A 12,315-nucleotide genomic window follows, 5' to 3' on the forward strand; every position below is an offset into this window, starting at 1 on the left:
TTTGCCCTGCCATTTGCCAAAGATAAGTTCTAATATATGCTTTGAATTTCCTGTGATCTTTTGCTGTGAGCTTTCCTTCCTTGGTTTCCTTCCTTTACCTTCTTTCATATTGATGACCGTGTTTCTTTGTTTCTGTGTGTAACACATCTTTAAGCATCTTTTGCAGGCCGTACGAGTGGCCACAAAGTCTTTCAATTTCTGTTTGCTATGAAAGGTCTTTATTTCACCTTCATTCACAAATGAGAGCTTAGCAGGATATAATATTCTGGGCTGGCAGTTTTTCTCTTTTAGTACCTGGGCTATATCTCGCCATTCCCTAAAAATATGGAACGCTTCACGAATTTGCGTGTCATCCTTGAGCAGGGGCCATGCTAATCTTTCTGTATCATTCCAATTTTAGTATATGTGCTGCTGAAGCGAGCACGAGGAATGAAACTTCTGACAACTTTGCTCATCACATGAATTATTACTTTGGTTCACTTTTGGAAAGAAGAATGAGATTTCATAAGATTAGTTTTAATAATATCAAGAGATTAACATTTCTTACATCAAATTTTATTTGTCACAACAAGAGTTATTTATTGTTCAACATGTTATTTATCCATGGCTCACAATAGCTGTTGAGTATTCAGTTTTCTTAAAAACATGTGGGGGGAGGCATTTGGTGTAGAAATTAAGACTCTGCTTGGGACACCTGCAATCTCAAATTAGAGTGACTGGGTTCAAGTCCTACCTCCATTCCTGATTCCAGTTTCCTGGTTAATGCACATCCTGGGAGGCAGCAGGTGAAATCTCAAGTTGTTGAGTCTCTTCCACACATTTGGGATATACTGACTGAATTCTTTGTTCCTGGTTCGACCTGTCCCAGCCTTGGCAGTAGCTAGCATTTGGAGAATGATCCACTGGGTGGGAGATCCCTCTTTGTTGCCCTCTCCATATGTGTGTGTTTGCAATAAATAAAGATGCAAAAAAAAAGTGGGATAGTAAAACTTGTATGACTACAACAAAGAGCCTGTTTTACAAGATTGATTTGTAAAGGGGAAAAACAAGTTTCAGAACTGAAAACTATATAGACAGAAAAATGATTCATGTATCACCAGCTTTGTGCTAAAATCAATGATAAAGGCAAGAGGCAGCCCAATAAATAGGGTTTCAATTGTTAGTCATGCAATGTATTCTTGTCCACTTAACACAGACATAGTATAAAATAAAAAAAAATTAAAAAAAACACACACAGTGACGAAAGAAGAATTAACTATGCCAAGCAACAAACACAGAAATCGAGGGAACAAGACCAACGATGACACTATGATGCCTCCAAATAAACAAAACACCCCAAGCAAAGATCATGAAGATGATGAGATAGAAGAAATGCAAGATACGGATTTCAAAAAATTTATGATAAGAACATTTAGGAGTTTTCAAAAGCAAATCCTTGAACTACAGAAATCCTGAATGGACAGGATTGAAAATCTCTCTCATGAAAATGAAATTTTAAGGAAGAATCAAAATGAAACGCAGAAACTAGTAGAGCAGGAAAGTGTGATAGTGAAGAGAAATCAAAATGAAATGAAGAGCTCAATAGATCAAATGACAAACCCATTAGAAAGCCTTAAAAGCAGAATGGGTGAAGCAGAAGAGAGAATATCGGACTTAGAAGATAGAGCACAGGAAAACATACAGTCAAACCAAAGAAAAGAAGAGGAAATTAGAAATCTAAAAAATATTGTTGGGAATCTACAGGATACTATTAAAAAAAAACAACATTCGAGTTCTAGGAGTTCCTGAAGGCATGGAGAGAGAGAAAGGATTAGAAGGCCTTTTTTAGTGAGATACTAGCAGAGAACTTTCCAGGTTTGGAGAAGGACAGAGACATCCTAGTACAGGAAGCTCATAGAACCCCCAATAAACATGACCAAAAGAGATCCTCACTACGACATGTGGTAATTAAACTCACCGCAGTGAAACATAAAGAAAAGATCCTAAAATGTGCAAGAGAGAAACATCAGATTACTCTCAGAGGATCTCCAATCAGACTCACAGCAGACTTCTCATCAGAAACACTACAGGCTAGGAGGGAATGGCGAGACATAGCACAGGTGCTAAGAAAGCAAAATTGCCAGCCCAGAATATTATATCCTGCTAAGCTCTCATTTGTGAATGAAGGTGAAATAAAGACCTTTCATAGCAAACAGAAATTGAAAGACTTTGTGGCCACTCGTACGGCCCTGCAAAAGATACTTAAAGATGTGCTACACTCAGAAACACAGAAACATGGCCATCAATATGAAAGAAGGGAAAGGAAGAAAACCTACCAGTAAAATGAGCATGGGAAGCTCAAAGCATATATTAGAAAATATCTCCGGGAAAATGGCAGGGCAAAGTCACTACATATCAATAGTCACATTGAACATTAATGGTCTTAATTCTTCAGTTAAAAGACACCGATTGGCTGATTGGCTCAAAGAACACAACCCAACTATTTGTTGCCTACAAGAAACACATCTCTCTAACAAAGATGCATGCAGACTGAAAGTGAAAGGCTGGAAAAAGATATTCCATGCCAACAGAAACCAAAAAAGCAGGTGTAGCCATATTAATATCAGACAAAATAAACTTTAATATAAAAACTGTTAAGAGAGACAAAAAGGGGCACTATATAATGATTAAGGGTTCAATTCAACAGGAAGATGTAACTATTATAAATGTATATGCACCTAATTACAGGGCACCGGTCTATTTAAAAGATATGTTAAGGGACTTAAAGGGAGATTTAGATTCCAATACAATAGTACTGGGGGACTTCAATACTCCACTCTCAGACATAGACAGATCATCCGGACAGAAGATCAACAAGGAAACAGCAGATTTAATCGACACTATTGCCCAAATGGATCTAACAGATATCTACAGAACTTTCAATCCTACATCTAAAGACTTCACATTCTTCTCAGCAGTGCATGGAACCTTCTCTAGGATTGATCACATACTAGGCCATAAAGCAAGTCTCAGCAAATTTAAAAGAATTAGAATAATACCATGCAGGCCGGTGCCCCGGCTCACTAGGCTAATCCTCCGCCTGCAGCACTGGCACACGGGGTTCTAGTCCCGGTCAGGGTGCCGGATTCTGAGAAGGAAGAAGTCAAACTATCCCTCTTTGCAGATGATATGATTCTTTATTTCGAGGATCCAAAGAACTCTACGAAGAGACTATTGGAACTCATAGAGGAGTTTGGCAAAGTGGCAGGATACAAAATCAATGCACAAAAATCAACAGCCTTTGTATACATAGGAAATGCCATGGCTGAGAAAGAACTGCTAAGATCAATACCATTCACAATAGCTACAAAAACAATCAAATACCTTGGAATAAACTTAACCAAGGACGTTTAAGATCTCTACGATGAAAATTACAAAATCTTAAAGAAATAAATAGAAGAGGATACCAAAAAATGGAAAAAACCTTCCATGCTCATGGATTGGAAGAATCAACATCATCAAAATGTCCATTCTCCCAAAAGCAATTTGTAGATTCAATGTAATTCCAATCAGGAAACCAAAGACATTCTTCTCAGATCTGGAAAAAATGATGCTGAAATTCATATGGAGGCACAAGAGACCTCGAAGAGCTAAAGAAATCTTGTACAACAAAAACAAAACCAGAGGAATCACAATACCAGATTTCAGGACATACTACAGGGCAGTTGTAATCAAAACAGCATGGTACTGGTACAGAAACAGATGGATAGACCAATGGAACAGAATGGAAACACCAGAAATCAACCCAAACATCTACAGCCAACTTATATTTGATCAAGGATCTAAAACCAATTCCTGGAGCAAGGACAGTCTATTCAATAAATGGTGCTGGGAAAACTGGATTTCCACGTGCAGAAGCATGAAGCAAGACTCCTACCTTACGCCTTACACAAAAATCCACTCAACATGGATTAAAGACCTAAATCTATGTCCTGACACCATCAAGTTATTAGAGAACAGTGGAGAAACCCTTCAAGATATTGGCACAGGCAAAGAATTTCTGGAAAAGACGCGGGAGGCACAGGCAGTCAAAGCCAAAATCTACTATTGGGATTGCATCAAATTGAGAAGTTTCTGTACTGCAAAAGAAACAGTCAGGAGAGTGAAGAGACAACCGACAGAATGGGGAAAAATATTTGCAAAGTATGCAACAGATAAAGGGTTAATAACCAGAATCTACAAAGAGATCAAGAAACTCCACAAAAACAAAACCAACAACCCATTTAAGAGATGGGCCAAGGGCCTCAATAGACATTTTTCAAAAGAGGAAATCCAAATGGCCAACAGGCACATGAAAAAATGTTCAAGGTCACTAGCAATCAGGGAAATGCAAATCAAAACCACAATGAGGTTTCACCTCACCCCGGTTAGAATGGCTCACATTCAGAAATCTACCAACAACACATGCTGGCGAGGATGTGGGGAAAAGGAACACTAACCCACTATTGGTGGGAATGCAAACTGGTCAAGCCACTATGGAAGTCAGTCTGGAGATTCCTCAGAAACCTGAATATGACCCTACCGTTCGACCCAGCCATCCCACTCCTTGGAATTTACCCAAAGGAATTTAAATTGGCAAACAAAAAAGCGGTCTGCACCCTAATGTTTATTGCAGCACAATTCACAATAGGCAAGACCTGGAACCAACCTAAATGCCCATCAATGGTAGACTGGATAAAGAAATTATGGGATATGTACTCTTTAGAATACTATACTGCAGGAAGAAACAACGAAATCCAGTCATTTGCAACAAAATGGAGGAATCTGGAACACATCATGCTGAGTGAAATAAGCCAGTCCCAAAGGGACAAATACCATATGTTCTCCCTGATCGGTGACAACTGACTGAACACCAAAAAGGAAACATCCTGAAGTGAAATGGACACTAGGAGAAATGGTGACTTGATCAGCATAGCCCTGACTGTTAATGAACAACTTAATACATTATCCCTCTTAGTATTTTTTTGTCTGTTCTACTTAATATGACTGGTTTAATTCTGTAATTAATACACAGTTATTCTTAAGTGTTGAAATTTAACTGAAATGTGATCCCTGTTAAACATAAGAGTGGGAATAAGAGAGGGAAGAGATGTACAATTTGGGACATGCTCAAGCTGACTTGCCCCAAATGGTAGAGTTAGAAACATACCAGGGGATTCCATCTCAATCCCATCAAGGAGGCATATACCAATGCCATCTCACTATTCCAAGTGATCAATTTCAGTTCACAATTGATCATAATGAAAGGACTAAGAGTCAAAGGGAGCACATAAACAAGTCTAGTACCTGCTAATACTAACCAATAGAATAAATAAAGGGGAGAGTGATCCAACATGGGAAGCAAGATACTCAGCAGACTCATAGAATGGCAGATGTCCTAAACAGCACTCTGGCCTCAGAATCAGCCCTAAAGCCATTCAGATCTGGCTGAAAAGCCCATGAGAGTATTTCAGGCATGGAAAGCCAAGACACTCTGGTAAAAAAAAAAAAAAAAAACTAAATGAAAGATCTCTGTGAGTGAGATCCCAGTGGAAAGAACAGGTCTTCAAAGAAGGAGGTACCTTTCTCTGGAGGGAGGAGAGAACCTCCACTTTGACTTTGACCTTGTCTAAACAAGAGGCAGTGAACTCCAAAGGCTTCCATAGCCTTGGAAACTCATGACTGGTGCATAGGGAGATTACTGATGCCAGAAACAGGAGTGTCAATTGGTAAAGTCAACAACAGGAATCACTGTGAACTTACTCCTCATGTAGGATCTCTGTCCTTAATGTGCTGTACATTGAGATTTAATGCTATAACAAGTACTCAAACAGTATATTTCACTTTGTGTTTCTATGGGGGTGCAAACTGTTGAAATGTTTACTTAATGTATACTAAACTGATCTTCTGTAAAAAAAAAAAAAGAAAAAAAGAAAAAAGAAATTATCAATTCCCAACTTGAGTCTCACTGGGATTAAACATGACAATAGGTCTGATCTGATTTCATCATCATTTAAAAAATCATCTATTATTTTTCACTTTATGTTTCTGTGTGGGAGCAAACTGTTGAAATCTTTACTTAATGTATGCTAAATTGATCTTCTGTATATAAAGAGAATCGAAAATGAATCTTGATGTGATTGGAAGGGGAGAGGGAGTGGGAAAGGGGAGGGTTGCGGGTGGGGGGGACGTTATGGGGGGGAAGCCATTGTAATCCATAAGCCGTACTTTGGAAATTTATATTCAATAAATAAAAGTTTTTTTTAAAAAAAGATATAGATACATTTAAAAATTAAAAATAGTTTTTCTTGTATGCCTATTTCCCACCTTTGGTAACTTTTTAAATTAAATCTGGCTTCAAACTGTGATCAAGAATTCCAGAAAATATTTTATTATATCATGGTTAGTAATTCCCCTTTAAAATATTGTTTACTTTATAAAAAATACAGTTTTCAGAAACAGTTCTTAAAACAAAATGAATTTACAAAGATAATTATTGTCATATCCAGTTCCTGTTAGGGGCTTTATTTTGTATTTCTGCCCTTTTGGAAATGGTTCATTGAGATAAACATTCATTTCCTTTACTTAAAGACTAATCACATGATTTTAGAACACATTTTTGTAGAACTATTCAAGCATCCACTGCTTTTGCAAATGTGTAATATTGATGGTTGAAGATATTTGTACATCTTTTTTATGTTCCGTGTATATTGACATTGAAAATTCACTTATCTAACCTGATGAAACATGAAACTCAAGGTATTATTTTATTCAAGCTAATACTTCTAATTAAATAATTTGCTTGGCTTTCATTTTCTCTTTTCTTTTTATTTTTTTGAAAGGCAGAGTGGACAGTGAGAGAGAGAGAGAGAGAGAAAGGTCTTCCTTTGCCATTGGTTCACCCTCCAATGGCCACCGCAGGCCATCGCGCTGATCCGAAGCCAGGAGCAGGTGCTTCCCCTGGTCTCCCATGCAGGTGCAGGGCCCAAGCACTTGGACCATCCTCCACTGTACTCCCGGGCCACAGCAGAGAGCTGGCTTGGAAGAGGGGCAACCGGGACAGAATCCAGTGTCCCTACTGGGACTAGAACCCGGTGTGCCGGCGCTGCAAGGTGGAGGATTAGCCTATTGAGCTGCGGCACCGGCCGGCTTTCATTTTCTTTGCGAGAGCTCCATTTTCATTGGCTTTGCCAACATTGGAATTGGTAATTTTTGTGATCCTGGGCCTATGTAATGTAAGAGAGTGGTGTTTAAAAATTAGTAAGCAGGAGGGAGCATTTGGCCAAGTGGTTAAGAATCCCCTTGAGACAACCTTGCTACAATGGAATGAGGGCCTCTGAGTGTTGTTTCCATTTCTGTGTTCAACTTCATGCTAATGCAGACGCTGGGAGGCAGCACAGGAGGGCTCAAGGAATTGGGTTCCTGCCACACACACAGTAGAATTATCTCTGCCTTTCAAATGGATACACGAAAACTAAAATATAGAAATATAAAACGTGGAGAAAGTTATGTCTAAAATTATCAGGCTTTAAAAACACACACCTGTTTATTCATTAGACAATCGGCTCCTAACACTGCTACACCTGCAGGTCCAATTGGGACTGTCAGATGGACCAACATCAGCGTGACCAGTGCCAGTCTTGCCGGCTCAAGAAGTGCTTCCGGGGGGGTTGTGCAGAAGGAAGATGAGTGGCCCCCAGCCCCGCTGCAGCCGGGGGGAGGCCTGCGGAAGGAGGGTGAGCAGCCCCCTTCCTCCCTGCAGTCGGCTGGTGGGGCCCAGCATTGCACTTGCTAACCACAAGGCCAGGGCCATTGCACCCTGTACTGGCGCAGGAATCCAATTACAGCTGTGGCCAGGGCCCGGTCCCCTGCCCAGGCCTGGCCACTGCGTCCTGAAGAAATACACAGACACACACATACACAGACACACAGACACACACACACATACATGCACACACACGCACAAACACACACGCACATACACACATTTGGTTTCTGTTGCTCCCACCCCTACCTCTGTTTGCTTAAGGCAGGAGCCAGGCAGCCTGAGCCCATGGGGACCCCACTCTTGTTCCCTCCCCAGAAGCCCCAGCCTGGCCCAGGGCAGACAGAGTCCAAGCAGCGCGGCCCTAAACTCCAATGCCCTGCAGTTTCTCCAGGCTCCACAAGGGGGAGGGGGGCGGTGGTCTCGGGGTAGGGGTGGGGGTGGGGGTTCCAGCCTCAGGATAAATGCGCACCCCATACCTGCTTTCTGTCTGCCGGTTCTTCCCAGCGTCTGACTCCAGTCTCTCATGCTTTCAAAGTCCTCCCCCCTCACTGCGTCTGTGAGGGAAGCTGATAAAGTCGGCTCAGAGCCCCTTGGAAAAGCCACTCCCTTCAGTTTGGGGGGGTTCACATGTGCCCCTCTTCTCACGTGGCTGATCTGAAATCACGCAGGCCCAGCCCTCAGGTGGGCGCGCCTACAGCCACATGCTGCACCCCCCACCCCATGCGCGGCCTCCCACCCTCACGGCTCACAACCCCTTACTTTGCTTTGGAACCCAATGACTTCTCCAGGGACTCTCTTTGTCTTGTGCACTGTTGTGCCCCAGGGTCCCTGCATACAGTTGGCCCTCAGTAAATAGCCCATAGCTTCAGTTGCCACCAGGGTAGCCCTTCCTCCATGGTCAATACTGCTCTAAAGCAGATTTGTTAATTTGGGAGTTGGTGTTAAAGAGGGAGTTGTGGGTGGGATTTGAACCCCACGCCCCAGCCTGGGCTGGAGGAGGAAGAGTTGGGGGTGGGGGTTTGGAGAAGGGGGGGTGAGCAGGTGTAAAGGCCCTGAGGTAGGATGGGGGGGAGGAGTGGTGTAGGCAGGGCTTATAACCAGGGCAGCACTTTTGGGCCCCATTTGGCCACTCCTACTGGACAGCTGACTCCCACCCTCGCAGGACTCAGCCCCACTTCCAGTCCCGAGTCCCCTCCAGGGCTGGTAATGCGCCCTGTGTGAGGACGGCCCAAGGCTGGAGCTCATGGATTTGATCAGGCCAGGTGGGTGGGCTCATTAAGGCTCCTTAATTTGCCCTGCCTGGCAGCCAGCCCTCCCCGCCTCGGTTTCCCTCCTCCCACCTCACCTGCTTTCTATGGGCGAGGCCCCAGCTCCCAGTCCCACCTGGGGAAGACCCCAGGCCCCCTCCCGACCCGGGCTCTCCCGGAGCTGGGGTGGGGGGGACTCTGAGAGACCCTAGCTCTGGCTGTCTTCTCCCTGCCCTTCTCTCTCTCTCTCCCTCCTGCCGCCCCGCAGCGCTGCAGCGCGGCCGCATCCCGCAATCGCTGCCTGGCAGCGCTGGCCGCCTCCTCCTGCAGCCCTCCTGGCTGGGTGCTGGCGAGAGGGCGGACAGAGGCTTGTTCCCGGTGCAGCTGCGGGCGCGGCAGGTGCAGGTGGCGGCGGCACGGCGCTGGGCATGGACCAGGGCGAACGCTGGTGGCGCGGCTGCTTAGTGCTGCCCCTGCCTGCACAGGGCGCCACTGCAGGCCAAGCGCGTGCGGCCTTCCTGGACCAGGAGCAGTTGGAGGAGCTGGGCCGCCTGCAGGCGACTCGGTGGAGTCCAGTGCCTCAAGGTCATGGCCCTCTCGGCCTCTGCGCGCGCTGAGAGGTTGCAGGAGCAGACATAGGTGCTCTCATGGAGTATTGCGCGCCCAGTACCTGTCCCAGCCCCAGCGCGCCCGGCCCTGCGCGCGCTCCAGGCGCCCCTCATTACGCAGCTCCACTTGCTGCGCCTGCTGGGCAAGACGCCCACCGAGACGCTCACCCGGGACTCGCTGCTGGCGGGCAGCCCCTTCAACTGGCCCTAGGGCTCTGGCCGGTGAGCCGCCGCGTCAAGAAGACGCTCTCTGCTCTGATTTCGGTATCACAGATTGCACAACACCTGGAAATAGTTTCTTTACATGTGACTATCGGTTACAACGCAGAGAGGTTAAATGAAAAGGTGTCTAATCACGACCACACTCTTTCTTAGTAACTTCAGGCAGATTTAGCATCTCTACAATATATTAAATAATGGCCAGATATTTCCCAGGAACACCATGTTTTTCTGATGGATTTCAAAATTTCATGGGAAATAGAAGTAGAAGATAAGTTTGTGTTGGTGCATAACATTTGAAATATGTATTTCTCATAATACATGTTTTCCATGAACTTTTTAAATAACCCATGTATATATAAATTTCAACATGTTTTGAACCAAAATAAATTTAACTTTTAATTCCATTTCCACAATCATTTTAAGGTATGCTTATGTGAGTCAAACAGATGGCTTCGTACACATAACACAAGGCTTGAGGAAATATATCTGTATAAGCATGTTTTGGGGGCTGGTGCTGTGGTGCAGCAGGTTAACACCCTGGCCTGAAACGCTGGCATCCCATATGGCCACCAGTTCAAGACCTGGCTGCTCCACTTCCGACCCAGCTCTCTGCTATGGCCTGGGAAAGCAGTGGAAGATGGTTCAAGTGCTGCACCCGTGTGGGAGACCCAGGGGAAGCTCCTGGCTCCTGGCTTGGGATCAGCGCAGCTCTGGCCATTGCGGCCAATTGGGGAGTGAACCAGTGGGTGGAAGACCTCTCTCTCTCGCTCTCTTTCTCTCTGCCTCTGCTCTCTCTGTGTAACTCTTTCAAATAAATAAATCAATATTTAAAAAATAAATAAGCATGTTTTTGAAAAATAGTGGAGATATATATATATAATACATCCTGCTTTGCCAAGTTTTTTTTTTTGCTTAATAATGTAAATATATTTTATAGCTAAACTATGTTTCTTCATATGGATTTATCATATACTATTTAATGAATACTGTACTGTTAGATATTTACTTTTCTATCCTCAAGTTTCCCTAAGAAAAAGTTTCCATAGACACTTCTGAAACCTATTTTTCCATAGAAAGATTTTTTTAGGAAGTGCTTATTTGGGACAAGAGTATATAATAACATAATCTGTATTGCTAAGACTTTTGGTACACATCACCGATTTCTTTTGCAAATTCACATTCTATTCAATGGCCATTGCCTCATATATGTCAAAATGTCAACAGTTGCAATAATTGTTTTGAATCTAATGAAAAACACATACTTTAATTTTTATTTATTCAATTTTTAAATAAATTAAACATCTTACTGAGTTTGCTGATAATTATATATATATTATACATAGTTATTATATTATATATATTATAGTTAAGATATATAATATATAGTCTAATGTGATATATTCTAATATATAATTATGTTATTATAAATTATATAATTATTATATATGTTATGTAACTATATAACTGTTATATATTATATAACTATATAATATATAATATAATAATATATGTATATATGTGTGTATATATATACACACACACACACACTCATAGATTTATCTTTTTGACAGGCAGAGTTAGACAGTGAGAGAGAGAGACAGAGAGAAAGGTCTTTCTTCCATTGGTTCAACCCCCAAATGGCCCCCATGGCTGGCAAGCTGAGCCAACTCGAAGTCAGGAGCCTGGTGCTTCCTCCTGGTCTCCCATGCACGTGCAGGGCCCAAGCACTTGGGCCGCCCTCCACTGCCTTCCTGGGCCATAGCAGAGAGCTAGACTGGAAGAGGAGCAACCGGGACAGATTTTTCATTCATTTCTGGAAATAATTTTTAAGATTTATTTATATATTTGAAAGGCAGAGTTACAGAGAGGCAGAGGCAGAGAGAGAAAAAGGTCTTCCATCTACTGGTTCACTCTCCAGAGGGCTGCAACAGCAAGAGCTGCCCTTATCTGAATTCAGGAGCTTCTTCTAGGTCTCTCACATAGGTGCAGGGGCCCAAGGACTTGGGCCATCTTCTACTGCTTTCCCAGGCCATAGCAAAGAGCTAGATATGAAGGGGAGTACCTGGGACTTGAACTGGGGCCCATATGGGATGCCAGCACTGCAGGTGGTGGCTTTACCAACTATGCCATAGCATCAGCCCCAGGATATACTTTTTAATTTTAACAAAATTAATAAACTATGAGTAAAAGTAATTGAGGAAACACAGGGAAAAGTAACACTAGTGTCCATTTTCATGTATTAAAACAATTGTTTACAGAGAAAAGAGCTTTGTCAAGATCAGAAAAAAATATTGTAAAACTCTTAGGGGTAAGGCCGGCGCTGCAGCCCACTAGGCTAATCCTCCGCCTGCAGCACCAGTACCCAGAGTTCTAGCCCTGGTTGGGGCACCGGATTCTGTCCTGGTTGCTCCTCTTCCAGTCCAGCTTTCTGCTGTAGCCCAGGAAGGCAGGG

The 12,315-nt window shown here is 43.1% G+C and overlaps 1 non-coding gene across 1 annotated transcript; it reads right to left on the minus strand.

Moving 5' to 3' along the window:
* Window positions 1-318: 318 nt before the first annotated feature.
* Window positions 319-424, minus strand: LOC138847166 (U6 spliceosomal RNA). The gene has a single exon (XR_011384815.1). It is a non-coding gene; the product is annotated as a U6 spliceosomal RNA (small nuclear RNA).
* Window positions 425-12,315: the final 11,891 nt, after the last annotated feature.

This window comes from Oryctolagus cuniculus, chromosome 19 (assembly GCF_051225735.1).
Source record: "Oryctolagus cuniculus isolate XC-2025 breed Fujian yellow rabbit chromosome 19, ASM5122573v1, whole genome shotgun sequence".
Taxonomy (NCBI): Eukaryota; Metazoa; Chordata; class Mammalia; order Lagomorpha; family Leporidae; genus Oryctolagus; species Oryctolagus cuniculus.